The 21,012-nt window shown below is 41.9% G+C and overlaps 1 long non-coding RNA gene across 1 annotated transcript in view; it reads right to left on the bottom strand.

Moving 5' to 3' along the window:
- Positions 1-262: 262 nt before the first annotated feature.
- LOC133280924 (uncharacterized) overlaps positions 263-21,012 on the bottom strand; it is a 37,531-nt gene continuing 16,781 nt past the window's right edge. The window contains exons 2-3 of the long non-coding RNA XR_009747309.1: positions 1,220-1,382; positions 263-663 (exon numbers count right to left, since the gene is read on the bottom strand). This is a non-coding gene — a long non-coding RNA (uncharacterized LOC133280924). The remainder of the gene's footprint in view (positions 664-1,219; positions 1,383-21,012) is intronic.

Here is a 21,012-nt window from a genome sequence, read left to right as displayed (position 1 = left end):
GACTGGGGACATCCTGCCATCCATGTCGCCAACAAAGACGTTAAACAGCACCAGTCCCAATACTGACTTGGATATAGAGCTGCTGATGCAACTCTTTGAGGGCAACCATCCAGCCAAATTCTTATCCAGCTGCTGGTCAAAACCATGACTCTCCAGTTTAGAGATAAGGATGTCATGTGGGACAGTGCCAAATGCTTTTCACAAGTCCAGTTACAATGATGTCAGCTGCTCTACCCTTATCCTCCAAAGCTGTGATAATGAACTCCACCAAGGTTGCCCCTTGAGCTTCACATTCACCTCCAGCCTTTTCTTGCTGGTGAGAACAAGGTCCAGCACTGCACTTCTGGTTGGCTCCTCTGTCACATGGAGAAGAAAGTTACCATCAACGCATTCCAGAAAGGTGGATTGCTCCCAGGCCTTCTCTCAAGGCTTTCAAATTAACAAAGGATGTATTTGGAGGATAGTCAGTGAATGATAAAAACTGAGAGGAGAGAAACATTCACTCCTTGGCTGGGAAGTTTTCAAACTTGTAGAGCCTAGGGGCTATCTTTAGATATATAAGCAGCTCCTGTTGGATACAAAGAAAACGGTGTGTCTATGCCTGTGAACAGAAGTTGATCCTGGCCTTAGGTGCTTTAGAAGGATGTGTTTTCTTGCCTCTCTCTGAAAAAGAGAGAAAAAAAAAAGGCACTTGATTCCTCTTTCTAAAGCAAAATATAAACATCATAAAGCACGTTAGTACAGACAGTCTCGGTGCTGTTCCCCACCCTCCAGCTTTACCTCTCGCTATCTCCTTGTTACTTAAATAGAAAGTTAGATGTAGTACACAACTTTAAAGCAGCCTTATATGGTAATTTTGCTGCAACAGTAAAAAATGATCAGTTTATCTGTCAGACAGCCAAACAACACTTCTGCAGTAATTTTTGCGCTGACTTCCAATCTCATGAACATTTGTTCAAAAAAGCATGTTTCTGTTACAGTCCTCATTTCAGCTACAATGTCTGAGGTTTACAACACTCTTTTTGAGTGAAAACCAGGCAAGAGCCACCCCTGATAAAAATAGCAACATGGAGAAAACCCCAGTGAAGGAATTCAAACGCAGCTTTGTAGCTTGTCAAGGCTAATATAGGCCCTGACAATTCAGAAGTAGGTGATGCATGCTTTATGCTCTTAGTACAGAAACAAGGTGAATGAGAACAAAACAGTCAAAAATCCTCACCTTCATGAAAAGGACACCTTAGCCACAAGACCTTCTTGCCTTCTTCAATCACAGGCATTCCTCTTCGCATGCATGAGGGAAATCAGAGATGGTGGAGCTAAACCACAAACCTTGGTGTGCAGCCCAGCCCAGGCAGCTTTTGTTCATGGACTTCATTTTCAGCCTAAAGAAAGGTCACACATCAGTTACTGTGTACGGTGCACTTCATTGCGAGATTACTGAACACTATCAATGAGGCTGTAATAGAAGTTCCTTTCCACATCAGGAAAATCCAGCAGTTTGACTTAGCTGATGTATGTGTCATCCCTTCCCAGTATCCCAAATGCTATTAGAAATGAAAATATCTGTAACAGCTTCAGACATCTCATCTGTTCTTCTGGGTGAATGTACCATTAAAGGTCAGTCTATGGATGTATCATTTCCTGGGGTGGGGGGAAGTAATAGGCTAAATTGTTCACATCGGAGTGAGACACTCAAATCAGAGCAAAGGCACATGAATAAATGGCTCAACAGTCACAAAGAGCTGAACGGTCACAAATGGCTCAACAGTCATAAATGGCTCAATAGTCATAAAGACCAAGCACTCTTGACATTGCAGACTTCCAAAATCCCAGAGGAAGGTCAGCTGTTCAGGGATGCAGCACAACTTGGTATGGGATTGTTGGCAGAAGGATTGAAAACGTCCCTGATTTTCTGTGCTAAGTGTTGGTAAATGGGGCGGCTTTACTGTGTTTCACAATTTACCTTTCTGCACTGATACGTTCGGAACCCGGTCAACTGCAGATGATCTGGAGAGTTTGTGTGGCAGGGGCTATTGTCAGAAATGAGTTAATGGCACAGAGACTTCTTGTCTGACTGCTCTGGTGCAGGGTGGCTGGAGTGGGAGCAGCTGCACTGTTTTTTGCCTGAAACATGTGTTCCAAATGTAAGGAAAGCACATCAGGACTCCGGGGGCATTTTTAATGACATCAGATGGGATTATTTAACCTCAAGAAGTTAACATTTAATAATTAGGTTAGAACCTGCTGTTATCGGACTTGTCCGTCTTCTAACACTAGAAGAAATTTTAAACATCTGTGGAGGCCACAAACTGGGGCGGGGGGGGGGAATGGTCATTCCTCAAACACTGGGCAAAAAAAATGGGTAAGGAAAACATTCCCGGAAGGATCCTGGGTTCATTTCTGGCTGAAGTGGTTAATACCTAAAAATGAATGCCTAGTGAGATTAAAAAATTGACTGGAACTTTTGTAAATGATGCTAGATAAGGCGTTTTAATACCTAAAAGAGTTTTTCATTCTGGTCTCAAGCTATTTACACATCTTGAACACTTTTGGACAGAAACAGCTAACTCCTTATTCTCACTTAGATTCCCTCAAGTGTCTGGGGAGGCCTAGCCTTCTATGTAACTAAGGTGACTTTAAAAATCTGCAGGAATTGCTTTTGCTCTGACACATCAGTTTGAAAGTAAAGGTCCTAAATTCATTACACTCTGGCATTAAACTAGCAGAAAGGAAACCAGCAGCATGCACATTTTCTAGTAGACAGGAAAATGGTTTGGTAAGAGCGTTTGCGCCAGTCTATAGTGTACAGGCAGAATAGGCCCAGTAGATGAGGGGTTAAAATAGAAACTGAAGTATAAAAATCACAGAGCAAGACAAGGAAGCACTTGAAAAACAGACAGAAAAGTAAAGCTTGCAACACAACCCAGACCAAATGAAACCAGACCTGCACAACATCTGGTCCTCAGATGGTTTGCTAGCAGCTGAGTGGCAGCATGTCTCATAGGATGACAGGTAGTCAAGAGGAGGTATGTCTCAGGCTGACTCGGAGGCTCTCCTGCTCTGCTTAGCAAGCTGGGGATACCTGCTCTGCTTCTCAGCCCGCAGCTGGGGTGCATTGCATGACCAATGTTCTCAGACAAGGCAACCCATGAAGGAGAGGCTGGGAGGAAGGCTGCAAGGAGGTAGGGAGAGAGGGCTGCAGCAGGAGGGGATGCAAAGGTGTAGGGTAAGGGGGCATGGGGATGAGTTGCAGCAGAGAAGGAGGTTTGTAGGTCACAGATAGGAGAAGGTGTGAGGGCACAGAGGAGCAGAAAAGTGAGGTCCAAAGCTCTTGTGCTGAAGTCTCACCTGTCACTGAGCTGGGGACCCCTGAATTAAACCATAGAATATGCCCAGTGGCTTAGAAACCCACAGGACAAACAGGACGGGGTGTCCACCCTTCACACAATGCTTGTGCCGAGCTGCACTACCTCCCAGACAAGGACAGCAGCTGTCTGGGGAAAGTCAGCAACGCATGGATCAATGGACGTGAGCACAGCCAGCAGCCATGGCAAGGTTAATGGGGTAGCAAGCTGCATGATGTGTATGCCAGGAAAGATCAGATTCCCTCAGATGGTGGAGTCATGGTCAGCCATGTGGACCTGATGCTTCAGTGCTGAATGCAGCAGCAGCTTCACCGAGACCTCTGAGAGGGGGAGAGCCCAGGCACCCAGCTCCACTTTCCTCAAGCCCATGGAGCTGAGGCAGCTAGCTGCCCTTTCTTGAGCACTCCACAGGCCATCAGGATGCAAATTATCACCATTTGTTCTATTTTTCAGCCACCACCACTGCTGAAAACATTTAGATTTTGAAATGCCACAGCTGTATAAGAAAGAGAAATGCATTTAATTTACTTCTTTTTTGACTCAGTTTCACAGATGTGACTACCTTGAATGGCACTTTCAAAATCCTCAGTGGCCTATGAGAAGTGGAGTTTGCTGAATCCTGAGTGCCTCATGAAGCCAAAAGATGACAGTCTTACTTTAGACCATGAGGAGAAGAAACAGCAATGTAACTAGGCACTGCTTGAACTAATTTGTCAAGTCACTCTGTTCAGCCTCCCAGCTTTGTGCTGGACTTCTTCCACACTGCCCTGCATTATCTCCCTTTCTTCTTGCCTTGTAAAGGTTCCAGTTCTGCACAGATATTCACGTATGTCTGTGAAACTTGCAGCAGTTGCTTTGGTCTGTCAGTGTGATTTAAGTTGTAGTCTTCCTATACTGGGGCTCTGCTGTTGCTAACACTCCCATGCTTAACTACCTCACATAGCAGAGTTCAGAACATGCGCAAGGGTTTGCAAGACTGGCTATTTCCTTGAGAGCACTTATAAAGAGACTCGATCTGAGGGCTATAAATATTTGAAAAGTGGCCAAGAACAAGTTTTGAAACTATAAAAGTAACGCTGGGGGTGCAATGACAACTTCCATTGTCAAAGGAGCAGTGCTTCATTACAATTTACTGGATTCTTTTTCTCCCTCCCTAGAAATTAATGAAATGTTTGAAGAAAAATATCATAGGTTCTGCATTTTCCTGACAAAAAAAAAGTAATAATTGTCTTCTTTGTTTCAGGCACTGAAAGAACCAAAGTATACCAGAATAATAGAAGAGTTTGAGCTATGCTTGAGCGTAATCTGGAAGTATTATGCTTGTGGCTTAAAAGATCATTCTTTTTAAATGCTTCTGTTTCAGCCAGCGTATAAAAATATCAGGAAAATCAGAATGATCCTGGCAAAGCAGCTTTGTGACGCCTTCTCCATTAAGGTTACTTATTCGAAATCATGCAGAAATTGATTCAACAGAGAACATGCTCCAAGTCATACAATGTCTTTTCTTGACTAGATGCGACAAATTACAACATCTGACAAAAACTGCATAAAAGAAACTCACAAAAGATATTGTGGGAAGGAATTATTCACAGAAAAAAACATATGTAAATGACAGGAGAAGGGCAAACAAAGTGTCTATCATTATAAAAAGGGGAGGAAGACAAATTACTGGAAGAAAGCAGCCAACAAACGAGCTGTAAATACATGGAAGAAAACAAAAAGATGAGCCAACAGCCAGTTAACATTTGTTAGAGATGAGCCGTGTCAACTCATTCATTTCAGGAAGATGATAGCACAGTTTCCCTTTCTGGTTAGGGAAAAGCATACACATCATGTAACTTCATTTTAACAAAGGTTTTGGGTTGTTTTTTTCTTTGTGGTGTATCACAGAAAAACCACATGAGCAAGCTAGGCGATCACAGAATGGATGAAACACTGGGGGGTTACAAAGCTGTTTGGAAAGCTGTATTTTTATGTGATGTGAGTGTTTGTGGACAAGGTATGTGGTGATTCTGGAGTTCTGCTTGTGTTTGTTATGATCCAGTGATACTTCATGTTTTCATTAATGATCTTGTGAAAATTTGGAGATGATATCCAGACTAAGTGGAACAGCAAGCATGTCAGAGACAGGGTATGGAGGGGTGCTAGAACGGGAGCAATAAAAGGACAAGTGGAAGGTACACAGGCAGGAATCATCAACATGAATAAACTCAGGCTGAAAAATAACTGTTTAGGTAACATTTCTATAGAAGAGATCTTGGATATTAGTGAATTAGAAGGTTAACAGAAGCCAGTAATTTCATGTTGATTTGGAAAAGGAAATGCTGCATAAGAAGGTTTAAGTAGGAATAAGTGAAATGGACTGACATCTGTGCACTTTGGGTAGAACACCTGAAGAAATGCAGGAATCAATAGAAAAGAGTCCACAGAGTTCACAAATATAGAAAACCACAATCATTGGCAGCAGACTGAATGAGTTCTGACTGTAGCAGAAAGCAAATGTACGGCTGGCTCTTCAAAGCCCACAGTAAGGCAGAGAAGCAGTGACAGGCCTACATTATGACTAGAAATACTCAGCTAATTACCTTTAATTAGAAAACTTGGTAAAACTGAGAATACTGAAGTGACAAAATAGATTTCATGATGATGACTTCTGTTGGAGGTCTTTCTTTACAGACAGATCAGACAATACTTGAGATAAATACCACTGATCTTCCCTCCAGGATAGCTCCTCCAGGGCTTTAAGCAACCTGTTCTAGCAGGACGCCTACTGGGGGGGGGGGGGGAACTAGGGAACTAGACACTCTTTAAGGTCTCTTCCAACCCAACCATTCTATGATTCTGTGATTCTATGATTCTATGACAAAGAGTGGATTTCTTGAGGGGATGTATAGGTAATTATATTAATTTCTTCTCTAAAGTGCTTTTATAAAGCTTCTGTGAAGAGCTGAGTTTGAAATTGTTACTTGTTGTTTACTTCTGGAAGAGCTCTCAAAATGTCCGTTCAGGACCTGGATCGTGTTTTAACTGGGAGTGTGAAGTGAAAGATTCCCTCATGTACCAAGAACTCCAGAAAAAGCCACAGAATCTGGGTGAACTTGCAAGATCAGGTCAACTGGCTTTGCTGATACTCACCAGAAACTGCTATCTTTGTAAGAGCTTTTGTTGGAATTGGACATAAACAGATCTGTTACATCGCTCAGTCCAAAATTATGACCTTGGCTGAAATGATGTTTGCTTGAATCCATTACTGGAAAAGTATACTCCAGGAAAAATTGCATGCAGCACTGGCTTGAAAGCAGAGAAAGAGCCAATATCAGGATAACTTTCTTATTCTGGAAATGAGAGCTTTCAAATCATGGAGATAAAATATTAAAACCTAAGAAATACTCAGACAAATACTCAGCAAAGCTGTATCAGGAAGAGCTTTTTATGGAATAAATTCAGTACCAGACTTGATATACTGTGATTTAGTGACATGTCTCTCTATGCTGAAGCATGGCTACAAGTGCCAGTCCTGAAGGATGCTGTGCACCTAAACCAAGCACACTTCGCATTTCACTGGTGTGGGCCTAGAAGCTGAGCTAACTTCAACTAGGCAAACATGAAGAGGAAAGCTTGGATGGGGAGAGAGAGATCTGGCTGCATGCACTCCCCCTAAGAACTTGGTATAGCTCTTCATGGATAAGGGACTGCTATGACAGATGACTGGCACACAGCTAGACCATTTAAGTGTAGAAGCTGTGAAACCATTTGCTGAATGGTATATAAAACTGTAGTAACTATGAGCTGAGGGGTATGTGATAATAAAAAAGACTATTTTGTTGTTGTTGCAGATGACTCCAAAAGCTGAATTTTTAACATCAAAGACCTGGAAAAGCAGAAGAGAAGAAGGATATTTGTGACAGTAGAAAGGATGAAGCTGGGGTGCTGAGTCACCGAAATTAGAGAGAGGAAACATTATTAACTGTCTCTCCCTAATTGTGTAGGACTTTTCACTTGTGTATTGCCAAAGCTTGTTTAAGATAGTTCAGTCACCTCTCATGGATGAAACTCTGCTAACTAATCATTTGGATTTCTTTTTTCGCTGATTCTTCTACTCACAATTTTACATCACACTATACTAGCCCTTGGACGACGTGCATACAAATTCCTTTCCATAAGTGGAACTTGCACCTTTCAAAAAACCCATACATTGGGTTACATCAGCCTCCCATTTCATTCTGGGTTGGTCAAAGCTACAACATAATGTTTGCATTTATTTCTGGTAATTTACTTCATAAATCAATCCCTCCAGTGCCTTAAACACATCTGTTCCTTTTCTCTGAACGTCTTCCAACCTATCAATACCTTTCTGGGATTGAAGGACCTAGGATTACATCCAGTGCTTTAGGTGAATCATTACTTCAGGAGCATTTTGTATTATGAAGTCCCGTAAGTGACTGCAAAAACTTGAAAAAGCTATGTTCCAGTAACCTTGAGCCATAAGATGTTGGTGGTCTGGTCTCTGTGGCATGAATAACAGCATTCTGTACCTCGTGTGAGACATGACTAGAAAAAAACCCCAAACAAGCACAAATTCAGGCTTGAAGCAGGCTGGACTTGTTTCACGGTCCTCTGCAGCTGTTTTGGCTTGTGAAGAGTATAGACATTTCACTGATGTTTTCTAGTCTGGTCTGCCTAATGTTTAATTCAGGTAGAGAACAGGTACAGTGATGAAATTTGTCTTGGTGCAGATAGTCTGCATGATGCTTAAGTTTCCATTTGAAACCTGTTTTGAGGTCTGAGATGTTCTCAGAATGCATTGCAGGCTTTACACTGACCATATGTTTATCCCTAATAAATACAAAAGTTCGTCACTTCTGTTTAAGTTGACCACAACATATATTAAAGCTAAATTGTTAATTCAGGTTTATGCTTCTCCTTTTCTCCCCTCTTTTACAGCAGGTTTGCTGAGGGTCCTGTGGGCTATGGTTTGTGTCATGCACCAGGAAAGAGGAAAGATGGGCTGGTAATTGGAAGGGTACACACAAGAACTGCTCTGATCCCTTCCTTTCCTATTGCAGCTTGAACTCCTCCTGACATGGTACTGGGACCTGTACTTGGCAAGGCACTTCTGTCTGTACACTTCCCTTGGTTAGTCAGTCTCCCCAGCACTTATGCTGCTACCTGTTTTACCTGTTGATGGTTCTGCCTGAGTTTCTTATTATGCAAAGGTAGGTACAGAGCATCAGCATACAGCAACATGCCTATGGATGCATGAGCCATGCCAAAACTTCATCTAACACCATTCTTATTTTTCTCAACCATCACCAAAGATGAAGCATTGCCCTACTTTGCACCCAAGTCTAAAAGCAGGTGGCTGATACTTAAGGAACATTGCCAGCGTGGATATCTCCTTGTAGAGTTTTATTGTCAAGGAAGCTGTGATTAAGCTACATTTATATAGCTACTTTGCATGTTGCTATTCCTTGCTGACAGTCAAATTTTGAATTCCTAGAAAGAGGGGAGACCCCCACACCACCACAGGAAAGCACACCATCAAATGGCAAGTTGTGAATGTGCCTATTCCGCTCTGTCTTCTTTATGTTGTTCCTAGTTCTTTGCATGCTGCCTGTGGTTTTCCCCTTATACCTAGGAACAAGAATTAGAGTAAGCCACAAAGCTGCTAAGTCTTATGTGGATAAGTGTCACAGTCAAAACCAAAGACACTACCTGGGGGAGCTGGAGGACTCTTGTATGGGACTGAAAGAGCAGGTTCTCTGCTTCCCAAGAATCTTTAAAGCAGCTTTAGCTGTTTTAAAAAGACGGCTGGACCGTTACAACCTGCTGTGCTCACATTCTTCCCATCACTGTTGATATAACTTAGCTTGGAACCTGAGTCTCTTATAAAACATTTGAGTGTTTTATTTTGCGTTTTATTTTGTTGTGTTTTTTAATGCACATCAAAGTCATTCATAATTCCCAGAATTTTCTACACTGAACTGTTTGCTTAAGCAAAGACTCTAGTGATGATGTGAATTATTTATAGTGTCTACTTTTAAGTTGGGGCCAACATTAATTTGGCTGGGTCACTGGCACTGTGGATTTAATTGCCATGTAAATAGCTATGGAGCCTGTGTCTTTAATTAGCGTGCTAAATCCTACACAATTTATGAATAAAATATACTCATTCTGACATTTAAAAACAGTTATTTTATTAATGAAGAATTTATCAGTGTTATACCAATTCCCTTGCCTTTTGTTAATTATATGCCTCTCGTGCATTTTCTGATATGTTAATTTTGTTTGGTATAAATATTTGTCCTAATTAAGATGAATGCACTGTCAATGTTGACTCATTCGTTTTCCCCCAATAGATAGCTTAAATGTGACTGAATTTTTTGATCTTGTGTTTCTTACCGATTAAAAGAACCTCGTAGCTCTATCTTCCTTTAAGTCCTCTTCAGCAAGCTCTACAATTTCACCCAAAGAATGGCCTAGCTTTCTTTATGAGGCATGCATGCCATGTTGAAAGGGATATCGATAGGGATAGAGTTTAGCTAGCTGTGTTTCTCACAAGAAGGAATAAAGAGCAAAGTTTTGCTAACAGCACTGTCCCTTCTGTGACCTTCTGCTGCTCGATTGGTAATTCACATATGATGCCTGCAGATATGGAATGAGGGGCATGATCAGAAGCAGGCTGTGGTACCAGAGTGCTTCTAGGGCGGTGGAAAAGCTGTGAACTTGTGCAGGAATCGCTATGACCCTCTGAAAAGCAAGGGCTTTTTTAACCTCACATTCCTAGCTAGGGTAATTCCGACTCCCTTTTCCTCTCAAAGAATAGGAGAGCAAACAACCTAATAAAATTGACATAACAGCCATGAGTGTCTTTTGACACACAGCTTGCTTGGTTTTGCTTGTACATGAGCTGATAATGTGCCAAGACCACCAGGGCGGTACAGGGGATGTACTGACTGGGGAAGGAGAGAGCAGGGGAGGCAGGTGTGAAACGTTCAGAGAAGGCAACAGCAAGTCCTCTGTGAAATGGGAGGAGTAGGAATGGCAGCTAATAGCTGTATTAAGAATCAGCATCATTTTCAAAACCAGGGAGTCCCCTGGTTTTAACAGGCATCTACACCTGGTTTGAAGTGAGAGCTGATAAGGGAGGCCAGGCCTTTAGGAGCTCAGACTGAATGCTGAAGATAAAACTTGCTGATGAGTCAGGAGAATATGTGTACGTGGATGCACGTGGGTCTGCATTTGCATACAGCTTCACTGACACACACAGTCCATTTTGGCATGGGTAACTGCATACTAATATTACACCTTAGATCACCTGTTTAAATGGGAACTTTATCACCTTCACACACTGCACTACTGTCCAGGCTATGCAAAAATACTTTTTCAGTCCCTACATGTTTTTTTCCCTACAGATGTGCTGTAAGTAAACTTCAATGGTCAGGTTTGTATATCTACTGAGATAAGATTATACGTCAAAGAACAGATGGAGCATCTGGGCCTGCACATAGATGCAGATCCTGCCTGCTGTAAGTCACCTAAGAACACAGAAAACCTCTTCTGACTCTTGAGGTCTTTAGGATATGGATTATTTTCCTTTGCAGACAAATTTCAGGTCATCAGGCTTATTTCAGTTGCAGTTAAAACTAGGATTTGAACACAGATATAAAAGTAATCCGAGAGTAATCCACTGAGCTCCCTGTTGAGCCATCTCCACTTGCTTCTACTATTTGAATTTTGCCATTTTTGGACTGTGACTACATTCGCATTTTCCTTTTGCTTACTTTCATTGTTTATTTTTGTGCTATGCTGTTAATATAGCATTTTTTGAGGTGCAAATGCTTGCAGGTTTCCTCTGAAATTATTTGATCCTATACATTTGTGGAGTGCTTTAACATCATCTGCAACTTTTGTAACATGCATTGTAGACAACATTGTGATTCGTTTGGACATTAAATTTGTTTGTGGATGGAAGCCACCTTACTGCTTTCACATCACAGATCTGCACTCAATTGTTTAGCGTTTGGGTCAGGAACATGTAGGATTAGATATGTTTCCTAAATGTTGTGAGGAAGCTTTTCTCAAAAGAAGCTATGCTGCAGCATTCACGCTTTTCAGGGAACTGATCTCAATGCTCCCTGCCACTGAACAGCAGGACTTCGAAGACTTCAGCCAGGAGGCGACTTGATTTGTCAATCAAGTCAATTAGTTAACTTTTGTCTTTGTTTCTTTTCAGCTCCTCTATTTTATGATATTAGAAAGTCAAACCAAAATCTGCCAACATCAAATTTGTTTGTATGTTTCCCCTTGCACCAAGATTTGTATATTTGCATACAGTCACCATTCCTTCTACACTGAGATCAGTTCTGGTGTCACTACAGTCTAAGTAAGGGATCCTGCTGTGATTTCAACACAATAAAGACTGATTGAGGTGTCAATGATTTCAGCTGTGTTTTGTATTACAAAGTTAAACACGGTCTATTCCACTTAAGCAAAACAATCCCAAGAATAGAGATCAAAGATGTGAGGCCCTTAGTGAAGCTCACTGTTAATAGGAAAAGAACCTTCTTATATAGCTGTGCTTCTCTTTCATTTATACGTTTTTGAGAAGTGATTTATATCCTCATACAGACAAAATTTCTTTACAACACTGGATTCTGCTCCCCAGGTATTCCTGCAATTGGTCATGAGACTTAATTTATGAGCACAGAGAGGAACACAGGTATACAAGAAAGATGCTCTAGGAAATTATAAGAACCCACATTATAGGAAGTCCATTAGCTTTCACTTTTTAAATAATTAAACAGCACACTCATTCACCTTATCCGAAGAAGCAAAACAGAGCTTTTGCAAAGGGCAGCCTCTTTCACTTGAGAAAATACGATGCTTCTGAAGGATGCAGTTTGAAATACACAGCCGAAATTCTAGAGAACACATAGAAATCAATCAAATTTCATTAGAAATACATATTAAAAACTAGAACTTTTCATTACACAGACAGTCAATATTTATGCAAGTCAACGTGAAGTGATAACTCCACAGTTATTTGTAGATCAACATCATTCATCAGTTGTGCTCGTCAGATATTTTGCAATACAACAAATTTTCTTTAAGGGGAAAAATGTTGTTCCTTGAAAGCAAAATGCTTACAGAAATAGCCCAGTTTCACTGAGCTGATGAGTGGTTTGAAAGCCAATTATCTTAGGGCTCTTCCCAATCATACTGATTCAGCCAGAGCTTTTAGGAACTCTGCTTCTTGGCTTTGTAGAAGGAATTCTGGATGCCTTGAAACTTCAGTCACATCTCGGGTTTCCATGTCAGTTATTCTCTTTACTTTGTGTCTGAGGCTTTCCAGACTGTTCTTTAATCTTTCAGGATGGTCAAGGTAACAACACAAGTAGAGAACAGCTAATTCTTTAGTTTCATACTTAATAATTCCAAGTTGAGATATGTAAGTATTTTAATTTGAATTTCAAAATAAGAACAAACCTTTTGCTATCTTAGAACTTTCTACAGCATCAGGAATTTAGAATTTTGAGCTGCTCTAACAACAGTAATTTAGAGTTGGTTTCTTGTTCTTGTTTTCTGGGGCTGCTTATAAAGTATTTGAAATGCCCTTAGTTGCGCTGATTAGTCTGAAAATTCAGACCAAACCCACAAGGTTTAGAGTATTTTTAGATGTTCTTCACTAGGCTTCTGTTTGCATTTTTTAATTATCCAATAGGCAGGCAGAAATATCAGGATATGATTTAGCTGCCTGTACTGACTCAAAAATATCAGTAAGCGGTGGCTAATCAAAACCACTACTGCATGGATTGGTACTTCTTTGCATAAATTATTTTCAAATACGTATTATTCTAGTGGATTATGAGATATAAATTACCAGAAATCGGGTAATTTCCTGCCTGGGTAACTAATGGAGACTACTAATTTGGCTGGCTCTAGGAAAACTGATCAGCTACAAATACTAATCTTTATGCACAGGACTACACATTCTCAGCATTTAAAGACAACAGGAGACTCCGCTGCAGGCAAGTACTTCCCAAGTCTTAAATACACAAGACTGAACAGTCAGGCAGATACCTGATGGCTTTGTTTCCCTTTCTCAAGTATGAATGACTGCCAGAGGTAATGTACAAAACTAAATGGGCAATAATTGCCTCTGTTACTGCTAGCAAGAGGTTAATGAAAAAGATACACAGCAAACAACATCAGTAATGATCAACTGTAATCAGTTGTACAGGTCTCAAACATCAGCTCTATTGGGTGCTCTTGAGAGCCCTTTGCTGACAGCTAAGACCAGTAGAGCACTCCTGTTAACACCCATCTTGGGTGTTCAACACAAAGAATGAACTGCAAAGCACTTAGGGTTGGTATTCAGTTTCTTGTGTCAGAAACCACAAGTATGGGGTGAAACCACGTGCTGAAGAATTCTGCTGGCTCACCTCTCCTGTCAGTCAAGATCTCCCTATTCTACCTGCTAAACAGCTTCGCCAGCCCCTTACTATTTTTTCATTGCTCTTTGTTATTCACTGCTTTTCATTTTGACAGTGCACTTCACAGCTGTGACCAAAGCTTGAGTACCCAATCCCTACTAAACTTAAGACAGAAAAAATGAGGTGCATGAAAGCACAGACTCTTTCTGATCTTTTCCTGGTACATTTATAAATGATAATTCCTTTATTTAAGCGGTTTAATCAAGACAAAAAAATGTCTTAAAAGTGCTAGTACCAGGAGACTTTTAAGACAGCAATATCTAGGAAGTCTCTGAAGATAAATATAGCTGCAGAATGATCTGTTGATAGTTGTCTGCCATCTGTTTCAATTTATGGCTCTGGCCACATGTGGGGAAGGTCCTGGTGTTTCAGTGTCCTGTTGGAGACTCCCTAAAATCCCCACTGATGGAGCCCAGTTTTGGAAAGTGTTCAGCTTTCTGAAAATCAGTCCCCTCAAAGACTGCAAAACCTGTGACCTCCAAAATCCTTTATCAGGTATCTGCACTACTTTATGGCCTACAAACAGTCTTCAGACTGTGCTCATTAAAAGCCATTGTGTTGCAAAGACTGGACAAATAAGCCAGTTTATACTAGGTTACAACTTTGTTTCTCATTGGTGCACTGAGATGTAGAGGGTGGAGAAGCTACCTATGCAGTTAGCAATCTATGACTATGGCACATTATTACTCATCTCTAAAAATACATCTCAATAGCAGGACATTTTAGATAATTTGGTTAACAGGGGGAAAAAAAAGTTCTATAATCAGAGGTCAAGATTTCACTGGTCAGATTTTCACAGGTTTCTGAGGCTTCATCTCCGGTTCGTTTAAAGAATTCTGCAGTTTCACTGAACTCGGTGTGACTGCTCATATGCATAAAATTAAGGCATGTTCTGAAAATGAGCTGGGACGAGGTTTCTCTACCTTACCATGTTTTGCTCAGAATAGACACCCGCAGAGACTTCCAAATGTGCAGAAGAAGCAGGCTTCAGTGATAATTTCCATAAATCTGTCTTTTCTCATTGGATTCTGCGGGAAAGAACAGCAAGAAATGATGAGCATTTGCGAGGCACTGCAAGGTGTCGTTACAACGCCTTGTGCTTCCCCTGCAGCACAAATTGGAGAAGCCCAGGATCTCCAGCATGGGTGGGCAGTCCTCACCACTTCTGGCAGGTGTTTCATTCTGCCACCTCTTCCAGGGCTGAATGAAACACAGACCCCGTCTCCAATCGCGGCTGAAGGTACCGCTTTCTATTCTGCTACATCTGCAGCTGCATGCTGCATCTAAGATTACACAGGCACTTTCTTTTATTACAGTTTTATTACAGTTTTATTGCACTTCCTCACTGCAAAGAAAGACAAACCCATATGAAACTTAAAAATAAAGCCTGTTTTACCCGGATCCCAGACCATGACACTCAGAAGACAAAGTCAGCTAGATATCTTCAAACATCAACATCTGTGGCCTTTTTTGTGGCCTCTGAGGGAAACCAGTATGTAGAAAAGCTTGAAAGGCAATTGTAGGAGGTGTATGAAGGACCACATACAATATGTGTAACTTTTTCCCTATAAATGAGTAGGATAGAACCTCTTCAAGGCCTTCGCCTTTCAATTTCAGCTTCATTGCTAACAAAGATTATGGAGAACGAATTCTGAGCAAGACCTGCAGAGTCTCCTTTCTTTAATAATAATAAAAAAATCACATAAAAGCTTTCTCTGCACAATACATCCAAAGGAAACCCTGAAAACTCTCTGCTACAGGAGTGCATCCATAAGAAGTAAAACCAGTTAGAAACCACCATCACAATGGGAAAGCAGTACAAATGCTTTTAGGTAATAATTAGAAGACTTTATTTCTATCAACAGGGCTATGTATGTGAGGCAAATACTGATTGGTGGTGCCAGCAGATCACTTACATTCATAGCAAGGTACAGAATGCAAATGCTTTGTGGAAAACAGTAACTGATTCAGTACTTGGTTATATGCATATAGATATCTTGGCTGCATGAGTAATCTCAAGACTAAGTACAATACAGAAAGTAATTTTTTGTCACAAATCCCCCCAAAAGATTACCTCATTAACACATATATTTTGAGTCTCAAACCTGAACTGTGTTATCCAAAATGTCTATCAGGACTTGAAACAAGCAACAGATGCTCCTGGAGGCTCTGGACAGTCTGAGAGCTTAGCAGGGTGGGAAGATGTGTAGCACGTTTCCCTCCACTGCTCTCCCCTTCCTTTCAGCTCCCTTGGGAGCAGGTGGCACTGGGCAGATCTGGCATTATCTGAGCAGAGGCATCAATGCTGACAGATGTAAGGACATATTGCAGAGGGGGAAGCAATTTGTATGCAGTTGCACTTACCAACTACAGTACTCAGGCTAGAGGCAGCGATGCTTTTTTGATGGACTTCTTTTCATGAAAAAGCTGTGGATTGACTAACATAGTCATACCTCCTTGGAGACCAGAGAGAAAGCTAAGCCTAAGCCCTCAAAGCTGTGACCTTCTGGAGATCAGGCTGAGCTGTGAACATTGTTGGTCGGCAGTTGTTTCTCTGGGGTCTGCTCCCATACCATTAAATTCCTGTAAGTGCCAAACCAAAGTTCTGAAGTGGTCTTGCAAGGCAAGTTCAGTTTGAGGTATGAACTTGGTAGCTCAAGATTATGCCTGATTTTTAAAGCAGTAGTCCTGAAGAGGAAATACAATTCCTGAGGCCATCATTGTGAAAAGTAGAAAGATGCTCACTCCAGGTTCAGAGTACAAATCAATTAGGAGACCCTTAAAATCAAGTGTTTGACCTGAAACAGCCAAAACCTCTTTATACTCTGCTCTCAAAAGCAATCTCCCACCTAATGCCTTCCACTGTAGCATTGCTGTTCACAGCAATCAGTATTCTGGGGCACAGACTCTTTCCTTTCTTAATGCAAAGCCTTACTTAGACTTCTCTTAGCAGGCTGCATTCTAATGAGGACAGTTTGCCACCTTTACTGTCAGTGAGAAGTCCCAGGGTAGCTCTCCCTGATTCCTGCTTGGTGGGGTGCACTGCACATGGCACCCTCTAACTGGGGAAAAAAAATCCAAATGATTCTTCATCAATGTGCAGTTAAACCGAGTTAACACAATGGATGCTTTGGGTTTCACGTGAAGCTAGCATTCCTCAGGGATCTTTTCTGCTGGCCTTTATCAGAGATTCAACGTAGCTGTCACCTTTGCTGTACTTCAGAACCTGGAGGTTGAGAAGCTGAAGCAGCACATGCGTATTTACACAGCACACGCAGTGACACACGGTAGCAGTTAGATGTGTAGTAGTTGCATACAGCTCAGCACGGCCTTTTAAGAGACGTTCCTGTTGCTGCTTAGGTTTTGGAATCACTGAGATGCTACAGGGGAGATCAGGGTGCCCCAATTCAGTCACAGCAGAAACATCTCTCTGAGGAAAGCAAAATGTCCAGTACCCTCTGCAAGGCAACATATGATGTCAGGAAAGAGCTGGGAACAAAAACTGATTCTTTTTGGGAACCTTTTCTGATGTAGCCAAAGGAATACACTGTGAATGCCCACAGTGCTATGAACATTAGTACACTGCTGAGTACACATTCTTTGACAAAAGCTGGTCAGGAAATAGTTAATATTTTCAAAGATAATTATCGCATTAAGTTGGTGTCATCTCAGAATTTAACCTGTTCATATATTTTGACCTAAGAAATGCTGAAGCTTGAGGCTATATGGATGTGAAATGTAATTTAGTATGCACTAGGGAGAGGAATCCTGCATTAGGTTCAGCTCCTTTCTCAACTATGTCTGATTGGGTCCCCTAGTTTAAGGCTTGTTACTTGATTTGGAAGCCTGCTATGTCTCAGAAGACTTAAACATATAACTTGTAGCTTATTTCATGGTTTAAAAGCTTTCACTTCACCTTATGCACAAAGAAATGCTTTTCCTATCTGTGTCAAAGCAATCCACACAGCTCTCTCGTGGAGTTTTGAAAGTGTCTTCTGGGTACAGCAGCACAGCATTTCTTCTGTGAGAGCAACTTGCTCTGCCATTATGCTGTCTGCAGGTATGCAGCTGTATTGTTTTACCGTGTTGATCTTGGAAGGAGCTGGAAAGCTCATAAAATGGAAAGCAATTGGTTTCCAGCTGCAGATTTACTTCTTCCTAGCCCACTGTGCTCTCCAAGGGAATCTCTCTGGGATTTTGCTAAAGAGGAAAAGGAAGATGCAGTTGTGTTCAGAGCTGGGGCAAAAGCAGTATTACTCCAAACCATGGGTTATATTCTGTTCTGTTTCTTAGCTGTTCCTTCTCACAGGGTGCTCACTTAGGTCATGAGCACACCTCATTCTGTGTCTGCATCAGCTGCCCACAACTCCCACTGCCCAGTTACACGCTTCTCCCACCGCCTGGAGCCTGCACATTTACTGTGGCCACACAGATATGCCAAAGGCAAACACGGTCAGCTTCTGTAAAGCAGGTGATGAACACATGCTGGACAGAAGAAAAACTTCCTGCAGAGGGGCAGAGAGAGAACCACTGGTGCTCACAGATCCGACATCCCGGGCACTTTCTCCTAGAGGCACCACCACTGGCAATACCATCCTCAGTCTATACTCAAGACTCCCCAGTAACATTCATGAATGGGAAAAAGCATGGGAGACAAAGGCCACAGGCTGCAAGAGAAAGAAAGGTGGGGGTAAAAAGCCTCCCTCCAAGAAACAGTGCAGAGCTGCCCTGCAAATGGAGCTGGCCTGTGTGCAAGCTGCTCATAGCTTCCAGATATTGATGGAAGTGGAATGTGTGGAGTTCACTGGGGTTTTCTATTGAGCTCCATGCAGTTACAGAGGCGTTCCTCCTTAAATTTAAGGGAGTTAGTTAGAATAACATATGTGCCACTTCAGCGCGATGCCTGACGATCACGCTGTTGGAGAAAGGAAAGAAAAGCTTGCTCGAGAGAAAATGCCATTATCTACCCAAAGCAAAGAGAAATCTCTAACTTGGTGCATACCATTTCAGAGATGTTACAATCGTCAGTCACATAGCGCGTGGATCTGAGCCACAATACAGTGCACACAGTCAGCTGTTCAGCATGTTGCCCTGTTGCTAAGTATGAAGCCAGAAAATAAGCAGGCAGGTCACTTTCTGCCTCATTAACACAGTGGGAGGGGAGAGGTCTGAAAAATAAGGTTGCAGAAAGAGCCATGAGGGCTTGTTGGAAGCTAAACAATACTAAAGACCCAGCTATGGCTCCCTTCCTTTACCTTATTTCTTTCTGTCTTTTTCTCAATGGCTTATTTTCAGTTGTTCCTAACTGCTGGTGATTTCTGCTGCTCTGACCTGTTAAGAATCCCAAAGCAGAGAAACAATTCTCTCATTTACTCAAGCTACAGGAGGTTTTTGTTGGTCCAGTCCTGGAAAAGTAGGACTTATCTCAGAGTGACAACCTTTTCAGCTACTGTAAAAACTTACTTGCATGAAAGCGGGTGTGCTGAGGGTTCAGACAGCGCAGGACAATAAGCTGGAGCACTCCCAGCACTCAACCAATGCTACCTTGCTTTTATCATAGCTTGATTTCATACCAGCCTTGAAGCCACCACTTCTCTTGGGAGCAATGTCCCAGGAGACATTCTTCAAGGACTGTCATAAAACCACCATCCTTAGGCTGCACTGAAGTGTGAATAAATGTGGTTACGCGAGGGTGGGGTTTTGGGGGTATTTTTGCCTCTCTGTAACACATTAATTTTTAAAAGCTGCTGTAAAAAAAACTTTAACAGAAGGTTAAATATGTGGAAGGAAAGGCAGTAAAAATGTTTGATAAAAGAATAAAGCGATAAAATGTTCATGAAAAATTAAAAGCATCTCTGTTTTGTTCAGAATTTGCCCTCGATTCTTCATTCCTAAAGGTTCATCTGTAGCCCTTTTTGTTTTATTGGCCTGGGGGCAGAGGCCTCTGTTGCCTTGATTTTTGTTTTTTTTTTTTAATTAAAAAAGAAAGAATGGAGCTCTGCTCCTCTCTTACATTTTCATTATGACTTCTAAATGAGACAAAGGGTGTTGGAAAACAAAGGCTTTTCAGCAGCATTCCCCATTCGTGCTGCAAACCTTCCATAGTGTGCTGTGGCATAGGTATAGCTGTGAGGAACAAGACAGCAGGTATATAGTTGCTTGCCTGAGGATGCATCAAGAAAACAGAATACAAAGACCTTGCAAAAAAGCCACTTGCAGAATCCAGATTCAAGGCATGGGTTAGAAGACAGAGGTAGCCTAAAATACAGTAGCAGGTCACACTCAGATAGCCCCTTCACATCTATAGATAACCTCTGTATTCTGAAGTGATGCTCGCTGGTCTGACAGACCTGTTTGATAACAGTTTGAGCAAGTTTCTTCCCACCCATCTGCTTCCAAATGAACCTTCTGAATTGACAGGCAGTCATTTCTCAATAATATTTCAGTTTGAAATGTTACTGGAAAGGAAGCTTTGGTCAGACAGAACCCAATTCCTTTTTTTTGAGGCACCTCATATAAAGCTAGCTCCATGCCAGATGCCCACTCTGGCTAAGGAGCAGAGGACAGAGCTCTCCCTGACAACCGGTGCTCGTGCCTCCCTCTTGGTTGGGAATGGTGGTGGGCAAGAAAGATTTTCATATCAGAGCACAAAACATGACGGTCATAGGAGGTATCACTCCACTGACAGCAAAAGGAAGGGCAGACTTTCAATTTATTAAGAAACTTGGAAGCTCAGCTGCAAGTACCCATCAGGGTGCCAGTTAGTGCTGGTTACTGCTCTTTGTGTTCACAAGGTAAGGAGCTTTGTCCAGGGCACCCTACCCACTCAAACTGTCCTTCCCTCATCTCTGCCCAGCTTGGCCATTCCCTCCTCTGGGGCAATGCTGGCAGCAGGATCTGCTGCCTTTCTCGCTCACACGTCTGAGGGACCTTCACTTCCCCTGGCACAACGGTACCTCACCTCAAGGCTAGGTAAAAATAGCATGCCAGGAGGTGAACACAGCAAAACCTCAGCCTTCCTGTGCTGCAGCCTCTTTTGCTTCTTCATTTTCCTCTCCTGCATTGTTGTAATGACAGCCTGTCACTTCTGGTTTTTGTTTGGTTTTGGTAGGGAGAGGTTTCAGAAAAGGTTTCTCACTGAAGTTTCGAGT

The sequence above is a fragment of the Pezoporus flaviventris genome, unplaced genomic scaffold (assembly GCF_033815535.1).
Source record: "Pezoporus flaviventris isolate CSIRO_AGI_PZ_B2104156 unplaced genomic scaffold, CSIRO_AGI_Pfla_v1 ptg000092l, whole genome shotgun sequence".
NCBI classification, from domain to species: domain Eukaryota; kingdom Metazoa; phylum Chordata; class Aves; order Psittaciformes; family Psittacidae; genus Pezoporus; species Pezoporus flaviventris.
Note: the sequence above shows the minus strand (reverse complement) of the source record. Positions and strands in the feature narration are given on the sequence as shown.